General features: G+C 42.2%; 1 long non-coding RNA gene across 2 annotated transcripts; it reads left to right on the forward strand.

Annotated features, from left to right (window-relative positions):
* Positions 1-36: 36 nt before the first annotated feature.
* Positions 37-12,534, forward strand: LOC129644177 (uncharacterized). Of its 2 annotated transcripts, none has more exons than XR_008710768.1 (3): positions 37-167; positions 2,443-2,785; positions 12,298-12,534. It is a non-coding gene; the product is annotated as an uncharacterized LOC129644177 (long non-coding RNA). The 2 variants fall into 2 exon arrangements; XR_008710769.1 differs by lacking the exon at positions 12,298-12,534 and adding an exon at positions 8,634-8,749.
* Positions 12,535-13,017: the final 483 nt, after the last annotated feature.

The raw sequence follows: 13,017 nt of genomic DNA on the forward strand, positions 1-13,017 counted from the left end.
ACCCCCATCCCTTGTGCGGGCATTTCGCCAGCCGAGCCTCGGCTGCATCTTTGCCCAGCGCCAGGAGCTGCGAGGCTGGGTCTCCGCTCACCAGCTAGAGGTCCGCACCCAGATATATGAGCCGCAGCAACCCCGGAGCCCGTTGGAGAGAGACACTGAAGCCCAAGGTGAGAGTGACCGCCTGGGCCCCAGGTTAGTTACTAGAATGCAGGTTCCTTGACTTCTAGACCTAGACGGCAGCTCTTGCATGGCCCTCCCTTTCGGGACTGAGGGGCAGTAGACGAGGTGAAACCTGTGGATCCCTCCTCTAGGAAAGGATGTGCACACGAATATACAACATTTTGAACACTATTTTCAGGGATACTCAGACTCTTCCTTCAAAGCGTCTCGGATGCCTACTCCAGGTCCCTCCCAGAAGCTCTCCAACCCTCAACCCCCATAAAATGGTCTCCTGCAACCCTGTCCTGAAGGCTGAGATCTGGTGAAGCACAGGTGCAGACTGTGGAAGACTTCTTCCGGAAGTCTATGAGCTCTGCCTGGGACAAGTCTTCCGAATTTAGAGAGAATTTAAAAAACTTTTTCTTGAGTGTAATAAACATAACATGAAACTTCACATGTCCCAAGTATAAAACGATGAATTATAACCAAGTGAGCACAAGCGTATAACACAAGAAAAGGAACGTTAATGGGGTGGGGATGCCCTTCCTCAGTTACTTCCCATCTTCCCACAAGCGTATCCATTATCTTGAGTTTTAGCAACACAGACTAATTCTGCTGATTGTTTAACTTTACAGACATAGAATCATACCATATGTACAATGTTACATCTGGCTTCTTTCACTCAAGGTTATATTTGTAAGATTCATCTACCTTGCTGTTTATGCACAATCCCAGGCTTGGTGTTACATCAGTTCAGTTCAGCTCAGTTCAGTCGCTCAGTCCAGTTTGATTCTTTGGAACCTCAAGGACTGCAGCACACCAACTCCAGGAGCTTGCTCAAACTCATGTCCATTGAGTCCGTGATGCCATCCAATCATCTCATCCTCTGTCATTCCTTTCTCTTGCCTTCAATCTTTCCAGGATCAGGGTCTTTTCCAATGAGTCAGTTCTTCTCATCAGGTGACCAAAGTATTGGAGCTTCAGCTTCAGCATCAGTCCTTCCAATGAATATTCAGGACTGATTTCCTTTAGGATGGACTGGTTTGATCATCTTGCAGTCCAAAGGACTCTCAAGAGTCTTCTCCAACACCATAGCTCAAAAGCATCAATTCTTCGGCACTCAGCTTTCTTTATGGTCCAACTCTCACATCCGTACATGACTACTGGAAAAACCATAGCTTTGACTAGACAGATCATTGTCGGCAAAATAATGACTCTTCTTTTTAATGTGCTGTCCAGGTTTGTTGTAGATTTTCTTCCGAGGAGCAAGCGTCTTTTAATTTCATGGCTGCAGTCACCATCTGCAGTGATTTTGGAGCCCAAGAAAATAAAATCTGTCACTGTGTCCATTGTGTCCATTCTCCATCTATTTGCCATGAAATGATGGGACTAGTTTTTTAAATGTTGAGTTTTAAGCCAGTTTTTTCACTCTCCTCTTTCACTTTCATCAAGAGGCTTGTCAGTTCCTCTTTGCTTTCTGCCATAAAGGTGGTGTCATCTGCATATCTGAGGTTATTGATATTTCTCCTGGGAATCTTGATTCCAGCTTGTGCTTCATCCATCCTGGCATGTGCCGAAGAATTGATGGTTTTGAACTGTGGTGTTGGAGAAGACTCTTGAGAGTCCCTTGGACTGCAAGGAGATCCAACCAGTCCATTCTGAAGGAGATCAGCCCTCTGATTTCTTTGGAAGGCATGATGCTAAAGCTGAAACTCCAATACTTTGGCCACCTCATGCGAAGAGTTGACTCATTGGAAAAGACTCTGATGCTGGGAGGGATTGGGGGCAGGAGGAGAAGGGGACAACAAAGGATGAGATGGCTGGATGGCATCACTGACTCAATGGACGTGAGTCTGAGTGAACTCCGGGTGTTGGTGATGGACAGGGAGGCCTGGCGTGCTGCAATTCATGGGGTCACAAAGAGTCGGACATGACTGAGCAACTGAACTGAACTGAATCTGCATATAAGTCAAATAAACAGGGTGACAATATACAGCCTTGATGTACTCCTTTCGCAATTTGGAACCAGTCCATTGTTCCATGTCCGGTTCTAACTGTTGCTTATTGACTTGCATACAGATTTCTCAGGAGACAGATTAGGCAGTTTGGTATTCCCATCTCTTGAAGAATTTTCCACAGTTTGTTGTGATCCACATAGTCAAAGGCTTTGGCATAGTCAATGAAGCAGAAGTAGATGTTTTTTATAGAATTCTCTTGCTTTTTGTATTATCCAATGGATGTTGGCAATTTGATATCTGGTTCCTCTGTCTTTTCTAATTCCAGCTTGAGCACCTGGAAGTTCTCAGTTCACATACTGTTGAAGCTTCGCTTGGAGAATTTTGAGCATTACTTTGCTAGCCTGTGAGATGAATGCAATTGTGCAGTCATTTGAACATTCTTTGGCATTGCGTTTCTTTGGGATTGGAATGAAAACTGACCTTTTCCAGTCCTGTGGCCACTGCTGAGTTTTCCAAAATTGCTGGCATATTGAGTGAAGCACTTTCACAGCATCATCTTTTAGGATTTGAAATAGCTCAACTGGAATTCCATCACCACCACTAGCTTTGTTCGTAGTGATGCTTCCTACGGCCCTCTTGACTTCACACTCCAGGATGTCTGGCTCTAGGTGAGTGTGAGTGATCACACCATTGTGATTATATGGATTGTGAAGATCTTTTTTGTACGGTTCTTCTATGTATTCTTGCTACCTCTTCTTAATATCTTCTGCTTCTGTTAGGTCCATACCATTTCTGTCCTTTATTAAGCCCATCTTTGCGTGAAATGTTCTCTTGGTACCTCTAATTTTCTTGAAGAGACCCCTAGTCTTTCCCATTCTATTGTTTTCCTCTATTTCTTTGCACTGATCACTGAGGGAGGCTTTCTTATCACTCCTTGCTCTTCTTTGGAACTCTGCATTCCAATGGGTATATCTCTGGGTTACCCCTCTCCTTTCCCAGAAACTCGGCACCTCTAATGTCTAATGCTCTTAAATAGATGTTTTCTGGGGCTTTATCCACATCTGGATGTGCTCAACAAGAGCATGGTTCTTATACAGGCTACTTCAACATGACAGAAGCACAAATGAGGATGACATTAGCTACTAATTTTTAGTCTTTATTTTTTTTAATATTCTAGCATATTGTTAACTGAATGAATGAATTTTACAAGTTATTGTGCTCATTTACAAGTGTTCCAACTCCTCGTTTATTCATACCTTTGAAAGGAAATAGAGTCTAACATTTTTCTTGTTTTACATGCTAACCCTAAGTTGGAAAATAGTCTCCCAAGGTATAAGGCTCAAAAAATTGTCAAATAGGTGAATAAATGCACATAAAGGATTATCTCAAAAGTAGGTTGAGCAATCTTCTCTGTAGGCCAGTGGACAAAAACTAAATAGGGTCAAGAGGTGAGCATTGCTCTTAAGGTTAATGATCTGCCTAAAGCTAACACAGCCTAAAACCAGTAGCCCAAGATGCCCAGTGACCTCTGAGTGGAGCAAACTCTGGAAAATTCCTATTTATTGTAACCAAGTCATATTGCAAAGGAAGGACATCCATAATCCTAAAGCCATCTCTGTTGCTTTGACACGATCATAACAGCAGAGCAGGTTAGATTGTATCATAGGAAACAATTTAAAGACTTCATGATGGCCTTTGGAAAATTAGGAATTTGTAAATTTATCATAACTGTGTGCCAGGCACTAAGCTAAGTGTTTTTCAGATATTAATTTATAGTAACCTCATAAGTTAGTTACTATTATCATCTCCATTTCATACAGGAAGAAAGTGAAGCACCAAGAGGTTAAGTAATTTGCCCGAGGTCAGACAATCAGTACATGTCAGAGCCAGTATTCAGGCTAGGCAGCCTGCTTCCAAGTCTATGCTCTTCCCCATGTGGCCTCTGGCATTTGTCTCTGAACCTATTTCACGCTTTCCTCTTTCCAAGGGCCTTTCTGATAATAAAAACAGTTTTTGAAATGGTAACACATTTGTTTAAACCCTGGCAACTTCAGAATTGATTAGGTTGGTACTAGTTGACATAACAGATGAAGCTCCAAATCTCAATGGTTTAACATAATGCAAGTTGGCTTCCTGCTAGTATAAAGCCCAGTTTGAATCAGAGGTCTTATTTTGTTGGAGAGGCCGGTGTGCGGGGGGTTCCACCTTCATAGCTCTGGTTAGTCAATCAGAGATACAGGCTAAGAGATGCTCTGCCATTTTCAACATGTGGTTTCCAAGACTGCCTTGCATGTTGACACCTAGAATAAGGAAGTGTGGGAGGTACAAGAGGTTTCCTTGAACTAGGTCTGGAAGTGCTATACATCACTTCTATTTATATTATATTGGCTATAACTCAGTCACATGACCCCATCGAGATGCAGACAGGATGGGAACTGGAATCCTTGGCTCAGCAACTTTGTCCCAGCCACAACATACACTATCAAAGAGGACCACATGTCTTCGGTCTTTTGTCTTAGTTTGTGTTTCCCCAGAAAACACACTTTTAGACAAGACTTTTCAAATGTTTTATTTGGTAAAATAAAGAATATTTGCTAAAATAAAGTTAGAGAATGGGGAAGAGAGACAGGGATAAAAAGGCAACCAAAGGATGTACTGACAGGTCAGTTACCACCATGGAGACTGGAGCTTAATTCCACTGGGGAAACTCTGGGAGCGAGGGTGAAATAGCCCATCCAAGAGGCTTGCAAACAAGAGTCTTTGTACACCAACTCCTGTCAGTAATTGTTTGAAGGTTTTTTTTTTCCCATGGGTCATAAATCTCCTTGCTTCCTGGGCTACTGTGCAGGTGGCAAAGCCGACTCCTGGTGTCACAGAATGCTTTCATGCAAAGAAACACAGGTGCTGGCAGTTGGAAGTTTCCCAATATGCCTGTGAGTGGTAAGGCTGAGGGGATATATATGGGATACTAAGGATCTGCTACACAGTCTCTGCCAGAATCCACTGGATGGTCCAGTGACATATGGACTGAACAGATTGATTGCTGCTCACCCCTCATCCCCACCAATCACATGGTGATATATAATAGTGGAGCAGGGACAGAACAACTACAGTAAAATTTCTTTTCAGAAAGTTCCGGAAAGAGGGGAGATTCCTAGCTGTTGCTGATCAGTATCAACTTTGAAGTCCTACTGGAGAGGCACTGGATAGTTCCTCTTCCTGACTCAGGTTCTGCTCTCTGAAAGTAGTTCCTTTGCACAGTGTTCTCCAAAGACCCTCTTGGAGGGTCCTCCTTCTCTATGATCCTCTCTAACCAGGTCTAGATAGGGTATTGAGAAACTAGTGCTCTCTGAAGGCTGTATGACTTTTCACCCACTTCCTGTTATGCAAGCTTGAAAATTATATTAAAGTTTGAATACTCCGAATTTCTGGTTTTCTTCACAAAACAATGACCTCAAAACCTTAGTAACCTTCAGATCTACTTGCTCCCAGTCAGTTTCACACATATAAGACAAAGGCAAGGCCTGAGTGATGAAGCTGGTGAAGATACATGAGACATATTTATTGCTTCCATCAGTTCAGTTCAGTCGCTCAGTCGTATCCGACTCTGCGACCCCATGAATCACAGCACGCCAGGCCTCCCTGTCCATCACCAACTCCCGGAGTTCACTTAGACTCACGTCCATCGAGTCAGTGATGCCATCCAGCCATCTCATCCTTTGTTGTCCCCTTCTCCTCCTGCCCCCAATCCCTCCCAGCATCAGAGTCTTTTCCAATGAGTCAACTCTTCGCATGAGGTGGCCAAAGTACTGGAGTTTCAGCTTTAGCATCATTCCTTCCAAAGAAATCCCAGGGCTGATCTTCAGAATGGACTGGCTGGATCTCCTTGCAGTCCAAGGGACTCTCAAGAGTCTTCTCCAGCACCACAGTTCAAAAGCATCAATTCTTCGGGGCTCAGCTTTCTTCACAGTCCAACTCTCTCATCCATACATGACCACTGGAAAAACCATAGCCTTGACTAGACGGACCTTTGTTGGCAAAGTAATGTCTCTGCTTTTCAATATGCTATCTAGATTGGTCATAACTTTTCTTCCAAGGAGTAAGCGTCTTTTAATTTCATGGCTGCAGTCACCATCTGCACTGATTTTGTAGATAGCAAAAATAGAAGAAGCCAAAGGTGCTAGCTCCCTGGGTCCTTACCCACACACTGAAAAGGATGACACCGAAGAAAAGGGGCTGGTGACTGTAGCTGAGATTTGTAGTCCAGTTCCTCATCACTGGGGAACCAAATCTAGATCATAGCTATGTGGTTTTATATTCTGCAGCTCTATTCTGAGGGGAGCGGTGCAGAGAGCATGCTTCATCAGAATCTGGGAGGTGATGAGAAGCTATCTGATGACATTCTTCTAGGGCAGGTGGGAAAACAAGTGGGAGGTGGCCTCCATCCTCTCATGTTCCAGCAGGATCACAGAGTGTTTGGCTTAAATGTGCTGCAGTTTCAACCTTAACCTGTATGGATATGTACAAGTTTGCCAGGAACCCATGGCAGAGCTGTTCCCTTACAGTAGTTGCCAATCTCACAGTTCTCTCCTGGACTAATTTTCAAGCCTGATTGCTATTCTTAACCCCATACCTGTTTCTCTCTCAATTCGTGGTACCTAACAATCACTTCATGGTAAATAGATGGCAGGGCAGGGAATGAAAACAGTGACAAATTTTATTTTCACGAGCTCCAAAATCACTGCAGATGGTGACTGCAGCCACGAAATTAAAAGACACTTTCTCCTTGGAAAAAAGTTATGACAAACCTAGACAGCTATTAAAAAACAGAGACATCATTTTCCCTACAATGATCCATATAGTCAAGCTATGGTTTTTCCAGTAGTCATGTATGGATTTGAGAGTTGGACCATAAAGAAAGCTGAGCACCAAAGAATTGATGGTTTCAAATTGTGGCACTGGAAAAGACTCTTGAGAGTCCTTTGGATTGCAAGGAGATCAAACCAGTCGATCCTAAAGGAAATCAGTCCTGAATATTCGTTGGAAGGACTGATGCTGAAGCTCCAATACTTTGGCCTCCTAATGTGAAGAGCTGATTCATTGGCAAAGAACCTGATGCTGGGAAAGATTGAGGGCAGGAGGTCAAGTGGGTGACAGAGGATGAAATGGTTGGATGGCGTCATCAAGTCAACGGACATGAGTTTGAGCAAACTCTAGGAGATAGTGAAGGACAGGGAAGCCTGGCCTGCTGCAGTACATGGGGTCTCAAAGAGTCAGACATAGAGACTGAACAACAACAACCCAGGTTGAGTAGGAGGCCCATACTCCTAGGTAGGTCTTTTTCACATGGATGGGTTATAATGTACGTTTGTTCTGGAAAACTTCTCTCAGGTTTCTTTTCATTTTTAGGGCCTAGATGCAATCAGCTTTCCCAACCTTGCAAAATCCAAGTTTTGGATTTTTAAATTCCTTTTACTTCTTGTGTGTAAACAAGCTAATACTTCCCTGAGTTTAGCACTTTCTTATAATACCAAATTAAATGCAGCCAATAGCAACCAATGCATGCTAATAGCATCCTATTTTACCTCCTCCTCCTACACTTCAGTGGATTCAGTCGACTTATATGTTCTACCTTCCAGGTATGAAGACAACCGTTTAAATAAATATTTTGCCACCACAGAGACTGTTTCTATACCAAGAAAGATCATTTACTAACCTCATTTTAAAATTATACATCCCCTTATTTGTACATAGTCTTTGTTGTAGCAAAATATTTATTTAAACTGTTGTCTTCATACCTGGAAGGTAGATCATAGGCCTATTAAGTGATGAAGTGTAGGAGGAGGAGGTAAAATTAACCTCATTTTAAAATTATACATCCCCTTATTTATACATGGGGCTTCCTTGGTAGCTTAGATGGTAAAGAATCTGCCTGTAATGCAGGAGACCCAGGTTAGTTCCCTGGGTTGGGAAGATCCCCTGGAAAAGGAAATGGCTACCCACTCCAGTATTCTTGCCTGGAAAATCCCATGGACAGAGGAGCCTGGTGGCCTACAGTCCATGTGGTTGCAAAGAGTCAGACATGACTGAGCAACTAATGTCAATGTTATTTGTATGTATTTATTCATTCACATCACTGGAAGAAAATATAAAACACTATCACTGAAAAAGCCTGGTTTAGTTTTCAGAAATCTCATCAATGTAGCAAAATATAACAGGAAATATTCATATTCACATTACCCATATTTTAAAAATAACTATCTTTTTATATTTGTTTCCTGCATTTTTTAATTTTACAAACAGATAAATTTCCCTTTAGGCTTACTCCAAGCAAAGTCTAGAGTGTCTGGCTCTAGGCGACAGAAGTGCTAAGGAAACAGGAAGGTGAGGGGAAAGTTAATGCCCAGATCCCATCTTCAGAGACAGCTTCTTAAGAGCACATCACAACTGTTCTGTGCTTTCACTAACAGCTTTATGGGTGAAAATCCATATAACTATTTTCACCCTTTCCTAAAGGATGACTCTTCAAGCAAACCTTAACATGAATCAGAATCATTCTGAGGGCTTGTTGAAACACAGAGCAGCAGCCGCATCCTGGAGATCAGCCGGCCTGTGGTTGGACTCACAAAGTTTCATTTCTAATAATTTCTCAGGTGATGATGGTGCTGCTGGTCCAGACACCACACGACATACACAACCACTGCTCTAGCCAATGCCCTAGATTAACCAGGGCACCTCAGAAACAGATAAAGACCATTTCTGCCCATGAGATGACACAGATGGCAAAACTTGTCACCTGGCCACCTATTCCGAAGAGGAGGTCAACTCCCCTGCTATTCAAAGTCAACCACTAAAAGCTAAACAGTTCATTTCATTCTCAGATGGTAAAGAATCCACCTGTAAGGCAGGAGACCTGGGTTCACTCCCTGGGTGGGGAAGGTACCCTGGAGAAGGGAAAGGCTACCCACTCTAGTATTCTTTCCTGGAAAATCCCCATAGACAGAGGAGCCTGGTGGGCTACACAGTCTATGGGGTCACAAAGAGTCAGACACGACTGAGTGACTAAACACAGCACATGACTCCCATCTTCCTCCTCTGAGGTCTTCACTGGGTCCTAGAAATGTCAGGAATGGGCTCCTGTCCCTTGTAGAGATGTGTGGCAGCCTGTGACAAGGAGCACTGTGGTGAGTCAGGAAGAGCAGGGGCGTTCCAGTCACACAGTCCCTGAGCCTCACTTTCTCATCTACATGATTTGAGAGGTGGCTACCCCCTCACAGTTGAAAGACAGTGTGGGGAGGGGGTGGTTGGAAAATATCAGGTAAATATTCACTCAGTTGAAAGATATTGGAGGAGGCTTGGTTGAAAGATACCAGGGAATAATCACTCAAGAGAAAGACACTGGGGTAGGGGAAGGTGCTGGTTGAATAATACCAGGGTTTGCTCAGTTGTATGAGACTAAGTGGTCTGTACTGAGTGGTTGGATATAAGGCTGATCTGATGCTTTTCCTCAGTTTGTCTGCCTCCATAGCATTTGTTGGGATAAAAGTGAGGATATTACTGAGAGCTTTGCTCTGAAGGAAAGGGATAAGGCTTCTCCCAGCTGCTTGCTGTTTTCTTAGGCAACTGAGAAATTTACAGTAGTGGAGGCAGAATCCTCATACCATGCAGTGGTCCCATAGGGAAACCCCACTCATTAACTAAAACACTTTCTCATCCAGGGGTCACAAATAAGAATTGGCCATTCAGTGATCTGAGCACCCATGGTGGTCTTAGATCCCAGAAGGGAGAAATTGAGGCATGCGAGAGGGCTGAAATGCCTCTAAGGTTAACCCTAGAGGGTTAAGTTCACAAGCAGTGCACTGGTTTACCACACAATTTCGTTAGTGAATTTTTTAATCTGAAAAATTCAGCTTTAAAATGGGAAATACAGCCTCTCCAACACAGAAACAAGGGATATCAGAAAGCCAGCCTCTAACTGACACCCAAGCCAAGGGCTAAGGACATACAAACTTATACTTGCAAGTACCTACTCAATTGGGCAAATTATACTGAAGAAGAACTCAACCTAAAAAAGGCCAAATCAGGGTTCTTCTCATATTCAAAAATTGCTGTTTTTGTGCACACAGAAAAAGCCAGCCACAAATCAAACAAACTGAGTGGAATGCTTACTTTGATTGGTATTTCGGAGAAGGCAGTGGCACCCCACTCCAGTACTCTTGCCTGGAAAATCCCGTGGATGGAGGAGCCTGGTAGGCTGCAGTCCATGGGGTCGCTAGGAGTCAGACACGACTGAGCGACTTCACTTTCACTTTTCACTTTCATGCATTGAAATGCTTAGGAATGCTTACTTTGATTGGTATTTGGAAGCTACTAAACTGAAAAAGGCTGCTAGAACTCTGTCTCTTCTTTTGCTCCTCCCACATATCTTTTTCTATCTGAATTGCCTGGTTCAGATGCTGTATCTTTTTCTTTTCCAACTCATCTGCCTCCTGCTGCTTTTCTTCCCCAATAAAGGAAGAAAAAAAAAATCAGAAGTGATTATAACTCCCTTTAAGGAGGAACCTATTACAGGGAGAGATGAACCATCCTTAGTGTTTACAACACACCCAGGACCTAAGCAGAACTTTAGAGCCTTAGCTAAGGAATTTCCAATCCAAGTTAGGATCCATTAGGATTTGCTAAGGAATTTGAGTTACACATCTGGACTTATAAGTCTGGGCTTTCAGATCTGTATCAATTAATATAGGTGTTAGTTTCTGAACGCAAAGCAAGGGAATGAATTTTTAAAAGCAGGATGTAAACATTCCTTAATGGATTTTGAACCACAGGCTCACACTGAATACAAGGAATTAGCTCAGAAATTGCTTGAACTTATCCCATAGGTTTTTCCAAAAAGAAAAAAAAAAAAAAGAGAGAGAGAGAGACCAGACAGAGATTCACCAGTGCAAGCAAAGATCAGATGGATCAATTCTAGATTATTATGAAAGGTTTGAAAAAAACTTTTAAGCAATATTCTGGCTTGACAACTGAATCATTCTCTAAACACCAAAGCAGCCCCTTGCTTAACTCTGCTTTTTCAGAAGGCTTAAAGAAGGATTTGACTACTCTAGTCAAAGGATAACCTAGATTGGTCAGAGTTACAAACAAATGTCCTTGTTACATTGGCTGACCAATGTTTCATAATCATTAAAAAAAAAAGTAGGGGGTATCTACAAAAATGATCAACCTTCAATTGTGCCAGTGCCTGTTGAAGTTTAACTGACTCCTGTTTAATTCCCAACTAGTAGAGAAAGCTAGCTTGAAAGAAAAAATGTATATATATATATATATATATATATATATATATATATAATTCTGACCCTGAGAGAATAAGGCCTACTAAGAAAGCCTGATTTTCTCTTCCTGTTCCTTGAGCCCAGAGTTCTAAGGATTATTTATTCTATCTCAACCATCTCTAATTCTTGAAACAGGGGGAGAAAGGGGATAGGAAAAATTATTTAACTTATTCTAATTATTATTTACAAGTAGTGAGCTGTATATTGTGATATATGTTTCATGACTAAGTTTAGAAAATGAAGCTATGAAACCCCTTGTATCTGTCTGGATATATGTATGTCTCAATATGTGTGTTTGGATAATATTTCTGAAGTTAATTTGTCAGTGAGGTCTACTTAATTGAATTAAAGAAAATCAAGTATTTATATAAATTCTGAAAGATATAGACGATAACTGGCCAGAATTAATTTCAGATTTACATAAGCTGGGAAATATTCAATATTAAATTAATACCTGGTATTAATGTTTAAGTTTTTTTACCTAATTAATATAGACTTGTCTTTAGAGTCATCAACATTAATTATAATACTTTTATTGCATCTAGATTTAAATAAAATCTTGTTATAGCTATTGCAACTTTGTCAGCAAGGAAGGTAACTTGATGTGAAGGAACTTTAAAGGAAAGAAAATACAAATAATGCAAGAGCTCTTAGAAAAACTCTATTAAGAATAATTATGCTTAGAACTGTCTATCTAAAATAGTCTCTCCAGATTCTGGCAACTTGAAATTCTAGAATTGTGCTGAATTAAGTTAAGTGATGGAAGTTTATTGAATAGCTAGGCCACTCCCAAATAAAATAAGATATTTAAACATTAATTACTAAACACTGGATTCCTCTTTCAGAAACGCTAAAGATATTTTGGGGGGTGGTCCTAAGATGGCGGAGGAATAAGATGGGGAGATCACTTTATCCCCCACAAATTCATCAAAACAACATTTGAACGCTGAGTAAATTCCACAAAACAACTTCTGAATGCTGGCAGAGGACATCAGGCACCCAGAAAAACAGCCCATTGTCTTCGAAAGGAGGTAGGAAAAAAATATAAAAGACAAAAAGAAACAAAAGCGATAGGGATGGAGATGGGTCCCGGGAAGGGAGTCTTAAAAAAGAGAGAAGTTTCCAAACATCAGGAAACACTCTCACTGGTGAATCTGTGGTGAGCCTTGGAATCTCAGAGGGCAACATAACCGGGAGGAAAAATAAATAAATAATTAAAACCCAGAGATTACGTGCCCAACAGTTACTCCTGGCGGAGAAGCAGCGCAGACGCCAGCATCCGCCACTCGCAAGTGGGGGCTGAGCAGGGAGACACAGGCTGCATTGCTTAGAGTAAGGACCGGGCCTGAATGGCCCGAGGGCAATCTGAGGGAACTAACTTGAGATAGCAAACCAGACTGTGGGGTAGATACCACGTGAAAAGCCCTAACATAACATACCGCCAGGCCCGCTCACAGAACAAAGGACTGAGCAGAGCTAGCTGGCTGCGGACCGGCCCATTCCCCACCGGAGACCAGCAGGCGAGGGCAGCCAGAGCCGGAAGGGTCTATCGCGGCCCCAGAGAG

The sequence above is a fragment of the Bubalus kerabau genome, chromosome 2 (assembly GCF_029407905.1).
Source record: "Bubalus kerabau isolate K-KA32 ecotype Philippines breed swamp buffalo chromosome 2, PCC_UOA_SB_1v2, whole genome shotgun sequence".
Classification (NCBI taxonomy): domain Eukaryota; kingdom Metazoa; phylum Chordata; class Mammalia; order Artiodactyla; family Bovidae; genus Bubalus; species Bubalus kerabau.